Raw genomic sequence first — 12,435 nt, 5'->3', positions numbered from 1 at the left:
TCGCTCTAACGTGCGAAAGTGAACGATAATCGTTCAGTCTAGACATGAGCCAGCGACTGAACGATGAACCCAAATCGTTCACTTTTTGTTTGTCGTTCACTTTATGCAGATGGCATAAAAATCGTCGGCTCGCTCACTTATCGTTCGCTTTAAACAGCAATCGTTCAGCCCTCATTCACTTTTACAGTGAATGTGAAAGACTAAACGATTTTGAACAACTCTCATCATCCCTGTCTGGGCTGCATTTCACCCCACCATATACCTGACTCTAGCCCTACAGACAGGGATGAACATTTATACCATCTTAAAAGGACATTATTAAATCAGGGGTACCATCCCACCTCAACTGATGATCAAATCACCAGAACCACAAGGATACCCAGAAATCAACTACTCCGACACCCAGAGAAGGAAGGAAACAATCGTGTACCCCTAGTAGTGACCTACTGCTAGAGGTACTAAGGAAGACTACAAGTAAACTCCATCATACCCCACACAAGGATGACCGTCTGAAAACCATATTCACAGACCCTCCCCTTCTGTGTTACAGGCAACCTCCAAATTTGATGAACCTTATAATCAGGAGTGCATTGCCCTCCAATACACAAAAAGGAACTTATCCCTGTAAGGTAAGGAGCTGTAAAACCTGCTTATATGTACGGACTGCGGACAGGATACAAATCCCCAACACACAGCAGGACTATAAGATCTCGGGGACATTCACATGTTCCACATCCAATGTTATATACCTGATCCTGTGTAGTAAATGTCCTATTGGGGGCCTTTATGTTGGAGAAACAGGACCAAAACTGCAAGGGAGCGTGAGGTCTCATCGCCACACAATTAAGGAGAGAAAGACGGAATTACCTGTGGTCGAGCATTTTTCTAGCCACAGACTCAACATAGAACTTATGAAGATTACTATATTAACCCGTTAAGGACCAAGCACAGTAAATTTACGGCGCTTGGTCCTAGGCTCTAATGCCAGCCGATAGTAAAAATATGATGTAGAATTAGAGCCCCTGCTTCTGCAATCAATCAGAAGCAGGTCGTGTTGTCAGCCGTTAGTCACAGCGGACAACCTGAAGGAGAAGGCAGGAACAGTTTTTAACCCCTTCTGCCTTCTCCTTTCCCTACTACACAGCGCTCAATGAGCGATATGTACTAAGAAGTGAAAGTGTTTCTTCCACTACACAAGCCGGCGATCACATGACTACCGGGATTCCCTGGCACATCAGAGCTACAGCGTCCTAGCAGACCCTGATCAGCTCTGCCAGTGACTATTGTCACTACAGGGCTATGTTTTCCCTGTACCCGGGGCTCCTATGGATACTTCAGCTACAGTGGAAAAGTGTGTAATAAAAAAAACATGTGAATGTCCCCCAGAGGTCTTATATGTATGCGCCCTGTAATCCCAAACCATGCATATTATATATCAAAACGTCCTAAACAAAATGAAGAACCCATTCCCATACTTTATTTGAGCCTAAATTTGCTAATTAAAAAAAAAAGAACTATACATGCTAAAAAAAAAAATCTTTTTTTTTTTGGCTTTTTACCCCCCCCCCCCCCCCCCCCCCCCCCCCCAAAATGGAAAAAAAGTCAATGAAAAAGATATTTAAAAAATAGCCCTGTAGGTTACGGGGAAAAAAAGCTGCAAAAATAATTTTAGTAGCTGAAGGAGAAGAAATAGGGCCGTTAAACCACCACATGGGTAAAATCCATAAAAAGTGTCTGGTCCTTAAGGTACAAAACAGCCTGGCCCTTAAGGGGTTAAAAGGCAACTTCAAATCTCAACGTCATAGAAGAATTTGGGGGGAACACATTTTTAACCATCTTTGTCCTTAATATTTCAAAAGGTTTCATGATAGGGTGGACTTTATGAGAAATCTGCAGTAGAGATCACACACTGGCCTGATGACCCCCCTAACATCAATATGGAGACCATAAAACTTGTACATGCTTATCAGTCGACTATTTAAAGGTGCTTTTACGATTATCGTTTGGATTCCCACGACCTGAACAATTAGTACACACTTGTCCACTTTTTCATTTAATTTACAAACACTCACACTATCCACAAGAAAACACTCAAACACAGCAAAAACTAAATCGATACATAGAAAAGCAATATACATACCTACAAAAAGATACAAGACCGGCAACCACATTGCTCCAGCTTACTGACAGTCTTCAGTGAAGGTAAGAGGGTGCATTTATACGGAGGATTGAGAAGCCTCTGGAATGATTGTCCCCTGTGTATACCTTACCGCTTATTGATCTTGCTTATCAACGAGATTTTTAAGTGCAAAATGCTTGGTCTGTGGATACTAATACGTTTTGAAGAAATTTACTGTAATGCGTTTCAGATTTCAGAAAATTACTATTACAAGTAATGCTGGACTAATGGCTTTTTTTCTCTATCAGATTTTTTTTTGTACTTTGAAAAAAAATACATAAAGTTCAAGAATTTGCAAGCTTTGCCCTAGAGCCATGCACAATGGCAGACCGATACAGCGTCAAATAGAATATGCCACGTTTTTTTTCTCTCTGTTAGATTTGTATGGCATCGTTGTTTGCTGAGTAAATACTGTTTTCATGCACATTTGCAGATTTCAGTGTGGAATTTCATTGAAGTCTATGAAGGATGTTCGCAACCAAAATCTGCAACACATGGAGAGTACGGAGCGGAAAGTACTTCTGCGGTGGAAAAACTACTTGCTGAAAATGACTCCATGTATTAGTTGCAGGTTTTATTTCCCCATAGGATTACACAGGGAAGATTTTCACAGCAGATTTTCATTCCGCAATGAAAATACATATTTATGTCATGTGTGAATTTGTAATGAGCAGGAGTGGCAAGGCAGATGTGGTGTCGTTGGTGCTTACTCTGCAGGAAATTTGCTATAAAAAAAAACAAGTATCCAAGCTAGAGGCGGTACAACAGGGTACTAGAGCCTCCATGCGCGCCTGTATCACATCTTGTATCCAAGCTAGAGGCAGTACAACAGGGTACTAGAGCCTCCATGCCCGCCTGTATCACATCTTATATGCAAGCTAGAGGTGGTACAACAGGGTACTAGAGCCTCCATGCCCGCCTGTATCACATCTTGTATACAAGCTAGAGGCGGTACAACAGGGTACTAGAGCCTCCATGCCAACCTGTATCACATCTTGTATCCAAGCTAGAGGTGGTACAACAGGGTACTAGAGCCTCCATGCCCGCCTGTATCACATCTTATATGCAAGCTACAGGTGGTACAACAGGGTACTAGAGCCTTCATGCCCGCCTGTATCACATCTTGCATCCAAGCTAGAGGCAGCCCAACAGGGTACTAGAGCCTCCATGCCCCCCATATCACATCTCGTATACAAGCTAGAGGCGGTACAACAGGGTACTAGAGCCCACATGCCCACCTGTATCACATCTTGTATCTAAGCTAGAGGCGGTACAACAGGGTACTAGAGCCCACATGCCCGCCTGTATCACATGTTGCATTCAACCTAGAGGCAGCCCAACAGGGTACTAGAGCCTCCATGCCCCCCCATATCACATCTCGTATACAAGCTAGAGGTGGTACAACAGGGTACTAGAGCCCACATGCCCACCTGTATCACATCTTGTATCTAAGCTAGAGGTGGTACAACAGGGTACTAGACCCCACATGCCCGCCTGTATCACATCTTGCATCCAACCTAGAGACAGACCAACAGGGTACCTGAGCCTCCATGCCAACCTGTATCACATTTTGTATCCAAGCTAGAGGTGGTACAACAGGGTACTAGAGCCTCCATGCCTGCCCGTATTGCATCTTCTATCCAAGCTAGAGACGGCCCAACAGGGTACTAGAGCCTCCATGCCTGGCTGTATCGCATCTTGTATCCAAGCTAGAGAAGGTACAACAGGGTACTAGAGCCCACATGCCCGCCTGTATCACATCTTGCATCCAACATAGAGGCAACCCAACAGGGTACTAGAGCCTCCATGCCAACCTGTATCACATCTTGTATCCAAGCTAGAGGTGGTACAACAGGGTACTAGAGCCTTCATGCCCTCCTGTATCACATCTTGCATCCAAGCTAGAGGCAGCCCAACAGGGTACTAGAGCCTCCATGCCCTCCATATCACATCTCGTATCCAAGCTAGAGGTGGTACAACAGGGTACTAGAGCCTCCATGCCTGCCCGTATTGCATCTTGTATCCAAGCTAGCGGCGACCCAACAGGGTACTAGTGCCTCCATGCCTGGCTGTATCGCATCTTGTATCCAAGCTAGAGAAGGTACAACAGGGTACTAGAGCCCACATGCCCGCCTGTATCACATCTTGCATCCAACCTAGAGGCAGCCCAACAGGGTACTAGAGCCTCCATGCCAACCTGCATCACATCTTTTATCCAAGCTAGAGGTGGTACAATGGGGTACTAGAGCCTTCATGCCCTCCCGTATCACATCTTGCATCCAAGCTAGAGGCAGCCCAACAGGGTACTAGAGCCTCCATGCCCCCATATCACATCTCGTATCCAAGCTAAAGGTGGTACAACAGGGTACTAGAGCCTCCATGCTCGCCCACATATCTCATCTTTTATTCGAGCTAGAGGAGGCCCAACAGGGTACTAGAGTCTCAATGCCCACCCGTATCACATCTTGTATCCAAGCTAGAGGTGGTACAACAGGGTACTAGAGCCTCCATGCCTGCCCGTATTGCATCTTGTATCCAAGCTAGAGGTGGTACAACAGGGTACTAGAGCCTTCATGCCCGCCCGTATCACATCTTGCATCCAACCTAGAGGCAGCCCAACAGGGTACTAGAGCCTCCATGCCCCCCATATCACATCTCGTATCCAAGCTAGAGGTGGTACAACAGGGTACTAGAGCCTCCCTTCTAGTTTTCAGTTTTCTGCTATGAATTACTCTTTTGCTCTGATAGTGTAATCACTTACTCACATCAATATTACAATCACACATAGAAACTTTCATTAGACTCCGATAACTCCTTCTAGGTGCTTAATTCTTCACCTGCTTCTCTATTTAATATGAAAATGGCACCAGAACTAACTTGTTGTATATATACAAAGCACCAGAACCAAGCTTGTAACATTAATGCGGCACCATAACCAAGCACATAACATAAATGAAACAGAAGCAAGCACATAACAATGTTTCAGACGAACATATTATAAGTACATTTTGGAAAACTATAGGGATTTGTGATGCTGTGAGTTTGGCCCAGTAGACACTGCAGATGGCCCATGACATTTGGTTATATTAGGGTGCTTCCATACGGGCGCTAAAACGCCACATTTTTTGCGAGAGTGAGTAAAAAAGCAGATTTATGAAACCAATGTCATTCAGTGGTTTCATTTACATCTGCGATGTGTTCTCTGTTACAATGCTGCGATAGCAAAAATTCGTAGCATGTTCTATCTTTCGGCTTTTTTTGCCTTTTTATGCACCTGTGTTTCCATAGGAAGCCATCATTTGTTCAATTTGGGTGAAAAAAGGCACAACGACGCACTTTACAAAGCAGACACACATTTGTCCTATCGCTGCGTTTTTTCCCTGGAGGTTCAGCATCGGCGCTTCGCAGGGCCAGAGGCGGCCAAGCGAAATGTCACAGTAGGGTAAGCAGCCGATGGATGCACCGTGGCCACAGCATGACTCACGATCACAAGTCATAAAGATGAGTTGGACAGCCCGAAACATTTGCTAGGGTACTCATGCCTCCCTGCCCTGGCTTAGCCCGCCCCTGTCAGTGCTAGATTATCTGGGGCCAGTATTTCAAAAACTGCCAGCCTTGTGGAGTTTTCTCATGCACCAATGTCACAAGTTTACTGAGAATGATGTGACTGAGGAAAAGCATAGAGCAAAGGGGTCATGTGGATGAATGCAACTCATTGATGAAAAGTCAGAGGAGGAGGGCAAGAATTGGACTGGTCAGAGTCTGGCGCAAGCAGCATATGTCAATGAACCGTTCCTGTCAGCTGTTCTGAGCATGCCAGTACCTTCATCTAATTAGTGCCAGCTGCAAGAAGCTAGTCCGTCTGCATAGGCTAATATACAGAATAAATTGCTGCGAGCATCTCTAGTAAAGTGGCCATTCACTGTAGCTGTGTGCCATCTACCAACTATGGTTGGCACACACCTTTTAGTAAACTCAAGTGCTCTTTTAGCTCAAGACTGGTGGATGAACCACCAGTCTTAATATATTCCCCTGATGCTGTGTTGTTCTCAGTATTTCCTTTCTTTTTGGTGCCATCTTTTTTTTTTTGGCTCTGTTCATTTTTTTCCATTTCACCCTATATACTTTTGTGGATACAGAAGTGCGGTAGCATTGTTTATATTGATCTCGAATATCTGCCAACTCGTCTAGGGCCAGCAAGTTCAATCTGAGTGCGGGATGCTGATGAAAAGTCTTAAAGAAGGCCAGAATTCCATCATGGCACCTACCAGTATCTCCTCCCAGACTCTTTCGCCCTTTTCGGCTCTCAACTTTTGACATGTCAGAAATTTTAGTTAATGGGGTCCAGGTGCTGAGACCCCCCACTGAAAGAAAAGGGTAGAAGCGCTCATCCGAGTGCTTTGCCCTTTCAGTTTTGATCAGCTTTGCTTGGTTCTCATCGCAGAGCTGTGCATATGGTATATGGGGCTATAGGGTGGGCTGGGAACTCTAGGTGGCCCTGAAAAAAATGACAAAGTGGCATTGTGTTGTAAATGGGCCCAAACTGGTAGCAAGTGGAGTGAATATAAGTAGGCAGGGGTCAGCAAACCTCCAGTGATGGCTGTGTTAGTGGTAGCAGGGCAGAAGCCTATGCAGTGTGCATGAGCTTGCAGCAGCAAATTTTCTATGTTAAGGGTGTGTTCACACATCGCTGATTTAGGGCGCCCACCCACTGGCGTTTGCGATTTTCGTGCGTGAAAAACGCAGCGTTTTCGGCGCGTTTTTCACGGCGTTTTTTGCGGCGTTTTCGCGCCTTTTCCATTAATTTCCATTGACATTCATGGGTGCATTAGGAGAAAAATAAGGACACATATGCAACTGACAGTTCCTATGTTAAAAATCGCAACGCACCGCAAAAAAAAACGCCAGTGGACAGGAACACATTCAATTCTAATTGCTCTTGAGAAAAAACGCAAAACGCAAAGAAAAAAAAATCGCCAGTGGGTGGGCGCCCTTACAGCAGCTTTTGGTGCTGCAGCAAATCAGTGCCATGTGAACGCACCTAAGCCATTCCTCTCACCATGCCCAATCCCACCTAATCTAATAGCGAAGCAGACCTTCCACCCCTAGAATTGAAGGCATACATGTCCCGGCTTTCACCATTCACGTAAAGAAGCAACTCATAAAGCATGCTCATTCGTGATTAACCCATCACTAATTAGAGGTGCCTGACTTATGATTGCCAAGCTTCATATTTCTTCATTAAGATCTCCGACGAAGCTCCTAGTGGAAGCGTGAGTTGTAGTTTTTCTTTTTTTGTGCATGACTTACTATCGGCACCAGCCTCCAGGCTTTAAAACCTGCTGGGCAGGTCATTTATGGGCTTGGTGACAACCCTAGGCACGAGCCCACCAAGATATTTGATGGTGGAGTCAATCTGCCCAATCTGCCCCTGCCTATTAGAGCATGAGTGGGTCCCCTGCTCCGCCCATTTATCAGCCAGAATGGAGAGCCACCCGATGCAGACGGCTCCTATTCTGATGGACTCGAGTCTTTATATTTCATGGATGGCCATTCCTCTGCATGTCAACAATGTAAAACATCCACAATTGATGATGCAAGCCGATTAAGGTTGAATTCAGACACATTTTTAACCCTTTGCAATCCAATTTTGGATTCAGGGTTTCCTAGGGGTTTTTCTCTTTCTGCCACCTGTTGCCACCTGCTGGCTAGAGCCAGTAGTGCAGTATATGACATGCTGAAGAGGCCCCCGACAACAGAGCGACCAGTAAGAATACCCTGCCGGACGTCTTCCGACATCGGAGCTGTAAGGTAGGTCTTGCCCTATCTTTCTCGCACGTAGTTTTAACGTGCGAATATCCCGAAAGTGGAAAAGAAACCATTGAAATCAATGGTTTTGTTTCGTCCCGCTATGGTACCGTGATTTTCACGGCTGCGTAACAGGACTTAAACACGCCCATCTGTTTAAGCCCTAAAACAGCTCTTGGAATCGCCGCGGACCGGACGGTTTTCACTGACTGCAATGGAAGCCGTCCGTTCGAGTCCCTCACCAAAATAGAGCATTCTGCGATTCTTCCTCCGCAAGCAGAAGTCGCAAGTGATTTCCGCTCGTGTGCGTGGAAGAATCATTTTACACTACATGCTATGGACGGACATTGCTGCGAAATCCGCAGATTCCGCCACAAAAATCTGTCCGTGTGGAAAATAAAGTTTTTCATTATTGTAAAAAAATAAAGTTTATTAACAAAAAACCCCTTTTCCTGTATTTATAGTAAAAAAAAAATAAAAAACAAAAACATATTTGGTACAGCCCCGTCCGTAAAAGTCCTACGCACGCTGTCATGCGCAGTGTGACTTGTGTCCTTTTTTTTATTCTCTACTCTATGGCTGGGTTCCCACTAGGCGGATTCCCGTCGGAAATCCAGCGGTTTGGCCGCAGCCAAAACCGCGAGATTTCCGCCGGGAGAACCGCTGCGGAAAAACCCGCGGCGGCTTTGAAGCGGCCCGTTAGCTCGCTCTTCCGCTGCAGCCGGCGCTTCCATAGAGGAGAGCACGGCCGAGCGGAAAGAAAAAAGGTAGGACATGCTGCATCTTCTGGAGCCGCGGCTGCGGTCGCCGCAGCCGCGGTTTCAGCCGGACTTACCGCAGCGGATTGGCCGTCCCGTGTGGACAGGATTTCTGAGAAATCTCGTCCACATGGCTGGCTAATCCCGAGATTAGTGGCCGCAGGCGGATTTGCTGCGGCGAATTTCCGCGACAAATCCGCCCTGTGTGAATGCAGCCTAACTCATAGCAGCGCTGCGTATGCATATAGATAGCGCTGTATATGCTACCCACAGAGAAGAACAGAGCTGTTCGTGCGCGATACACGGTGAAATAGAGCACGCTGCGATCTTTTTCACACGCGTATCTGCGCGCAATGTTTTCACGCTGATGTGAATGGATCAATGACCATCCATGTACTTTTATTGACTCCGTTCCCCATGTACTATGTGCGTAATACGCGGTGAAGTCACGGACGTGTGAATGAGCCCCACCACATGATTTATCCTGCACGGTGAACATCGTCAGAACAAAAACACGCGATGCCAGAATTGCGCTCTTTTTAGTCACCCTGTCTCCACGAAAAACTGAAATAAAAACCATTTAAAAAGTTGTACGTATTCTAAAGCGGTACCAATAGAAGCCGCGGGTCGTCCTGCAAATAACGAGTCCTCATATAACACCATCAATGGAAAGATAAAAAGTGATGGCGGTCAGGAGATGGCGACCAAAAATATATACTTTTTAGATATATTTTTTAGATATATTTTAGTTAAAAAAAAAAAACCTACAAAAATTTGACATCGGCAGGAAAATAAAAGTTATGACTTTCTGATAGCAGGGAGGAGAAACTGCAAATAAAAGAAGGGTCGCGTCATTCAGGGGTTAAGAAGCCCCTCGTACGGCCGCCTGCACACGGGCAGATATTTGCTGCGGATTCCTGGCGGGCGTCCGCAGCAAATACCACCCATAGCGTGTTATGGGAAATCGATTCTTCCTGCACACGAGCGGAAAGCAATTGTGGTTTCCGCAAGCGGAGGAAAGATCGCGGCATGCTCCATTTTTGTGCGGATGGCTTCCTTTAAAGTCAATGGAAGCCGTCCGATCCGCAGCCCTTCCACAATTGACATTGCGGAAAGGTCGCGGACTCCGCATCACGCTAGGCGAAGACGCGGGAAAAGCAGGAGTTTTAACCCTTTCCAATCCACTGTCTGACGTCTGAAGACATTCTGATTGAAGGCTGTACAGCTTCGATGTTAGAAGACGTCCGGCAGGGTATTCTTACTGTATATTGCTGGCCACTCTGTTGTCGGGGGCCTCTCCGGCATGTCCCATACCACAGTACTGGCTCTAGGAAGCAGATGGCACCATTGTATAATGTCAGAAAGAGAAAGCCCCCTAGGAAACCCTGAATCCAAAATTGGATTGCAAAGGGTTAAAAAAAATCTGGACCGCGCATGGCGAGCAGTGCAGATGAAAACAAAAGTAACCAGGTACGCGCGGACGCCGCAGCTCACAGAAACGGATCCCGTATGCAGAGTCCGGCTCTGCCGTGTGCGAGAGGCCTAAATTGGTTGCTGTGGGCGACAGTTTCGCTTAGAGTAACGCTAAATCTCCTCACGGCGTGTAGACGTTATATTTTTCTATAGGCAGAAAATGTGTCGGACGCTTAGTTTTTAGTGAAGAGAAGTCCTTCAAATCCCACAAAAAAACGGGCTGTGAAAATTTAAAAAAAGGTTTTGGTTGAATGATGGCTGCCCCTGTCCACACGGACAGACTTCGTCCTCGCTTCCCGCCATTCACACCACGTGACCGTGCGCAGCTCTTGCCGCCCGCAGTTTGTGCCTGCTTTCAGTGCAGTTCAGTTTTTACCTCAGCCGCGTTAGACATGGCTGCAGCTGCCAGCTGTACGGCCGGCCAGTGAGCGGCGCTCATGTTTCACTCAGTGACAGTGCGACTACCCGTCCTAAAGAAAGAGACATTCAGCTCTGAAGCCTTCACTATCTGGTCCGTGCAGAGCGCTCTGACACTAGGCGGTCGGGCTCCATACATCTTGTAGTGTGCAGCTCTTTCACTGACCGCGTGGCCTAATGGATAAGGCGTCTGACTTCGGATCAGAAGATTGAGGGTTCGAGTCCCTTCGTGGTCGATTTTTTTTTGCAGCCCTTTTAAAATTGATGGAGAGCGCTGGTTACAAGTATCCGAGAGCCGCATGGAATTGCAAATAACATTGATGAGTGTTTTGTTTGTTCCATATTGCCTGTTCCCTCTTACGTATTTCTGCTGTGGTCTTCCCCTACATCATATTAATTGGAAGTGAATGACACCAGCGAGTAAAAGCAATCACTAGCTATGTGGATTAACTGAATAGTGTATAGGGACATATAAAAACGTGTTGAGTTACCCGTGTATATGATTTTAAGAAAGGAACACTATGTGCAGCCCCAGTGGCCTAATGGATAAGGCACTGGCCTCCTAAGCCAGGGATTGTGGGTTCGAGTCCCATCTGGGGTGGAAAGTGAATTTTTTTTTCCTGTTGATTTAGGATTGCAGTTTGATTGTGTTTTGCAGTTTAGTATATCCTTCACTGCCAGGGCCTACAGATAGGTATATTGCTTACATTCTACGCCTTAAACCCTGCAGTGTATGTGTTATGCCCTATCACAGCCAGTACCCATACTGTATTTAGGCTGGATGCGTACGGGCAAGCGAGATATTGACTCAAGAATCTCAGACCTAAATTGCACTCTTAGGGCTTATTCAGACGAGCATCTGCGTAAATACGTTCGCCCGTATGGAACGTATTTTCGTATGAACGAAGTTAGGAGATGGCAAGAAGCATTTTGCAATCGAAATACCAGTTCACACGATGGCGTGTTACACCATTCCCATGGAATAGAAGGGCAGCTAACCCCTTCGCGCTCCAGGACGTACATTTACGTCCTGGAGTGTCGGGGCATGTATGCAGAGAGGTCGCAGGGCAACCTCTTTTCATACAGCTGACACCCGCGGGCAATAGCCACGATCGGCCGATTAACCCTTTATATGCCGCTGACAGCGGCATTTAAAGCCCCCGAATGATGTACGGGGGTCCAGCACGGCCCCCCTGCAGTGAGGGAGGGAGTCGAGGGAGCCGTGCAGGTGTCATGGCAGCCGGTGGCCTTGAGAGACAGCCTATCAAGCTATCTCATGAGGTGGCTTGATAGGCTGCCTGTCAGAATGCAGTATGACGTAATGCTATAGCATTACATCATACTGCAGGAGCGATCACAGCATCGCATATTATAGTCCCCTAGGGGGACTTGAATGTAAAGTTAAAAAAAGATCAATAAAGTTTTTTTAATGGTAAAAAAAAAAAAAGGAATAAAAGTTTAAATCAACCCCCTTTTGCCATATCTATAATTAAAAAATCTAAATAATAAAATAAAAATACATATTTGGTATCGCCACGTCCGTAAAAGTCCAATCTATCAAAGTAGCACATTATTTACCCCACACAGTAAACTTTATCTGAAAAGAAAAATAAACGCCAGAAATGCACTTTTTCAGTCACCCTGTCTCCCAGAAAAAACGCAATAAAAAGCGATCAAAGAGTCGTATGTATTCCAAATTAGTACTAATGGAAACTTCAGGACATCCCGCAAATAATGAGCCATCGCTGAACTATGTCGATGGAAAAATTATAAAGTTATTGCGCGCACAAGATGGCTGCA

At 45.9% G+C, this 12,435-nt stretch overlaps 2 non-coding genes across 2 annotated transcripts; both read left to right on the top strand.

The window, feature by feature from the left end:
* Positions 1 to 10,798: 10,798 nt before the first annotated feature.
* On the top strand, positions 10,799 to 10,871 carry TRNAR-UCG (transfer RNA arginine (anticodon UCG)). The gene has a single exon. It is a non-coding gene; the product is annotated as a tRNA-Arg (tRNA).
* Positions 10,872 to 11,163: 292 nt separating this feature from the next.
* TRNAR-CCU (transfer RNA arginine (anticodon CCU)) lies at positions 11,164 to 11,236 on the top strand. Its single transcript has one exon. It is a non-coding gene; the product is annotated as a tRNA-Arg (tRNA).
* The last annotated feature ends 1,199 nt before the right edge of the window (positions 11,237 to 12,435 follow it).

This window comes from Eleutherodactylus coqui, chromosome 13 (assembly GCF_035609145.1).
Source record: "Eleutherodactylus coqui strain aEleCoq1 chromosome 13, aEleCoq1.hap1, whole genome shotgun sequence".
Classification (NCBI taxonomy): domain Eukaryota; kingdom Metazoa; phylum Chordata; class Amphibia; order Anura; family Eleutherodactylidae; genus Eleutherodactylus; species Eleutherodactylus coqui.
Note: the sequence above shows the minus strand (reverse complement) of the source record. Positions and strands in the feature narration are given on the sequence as shown.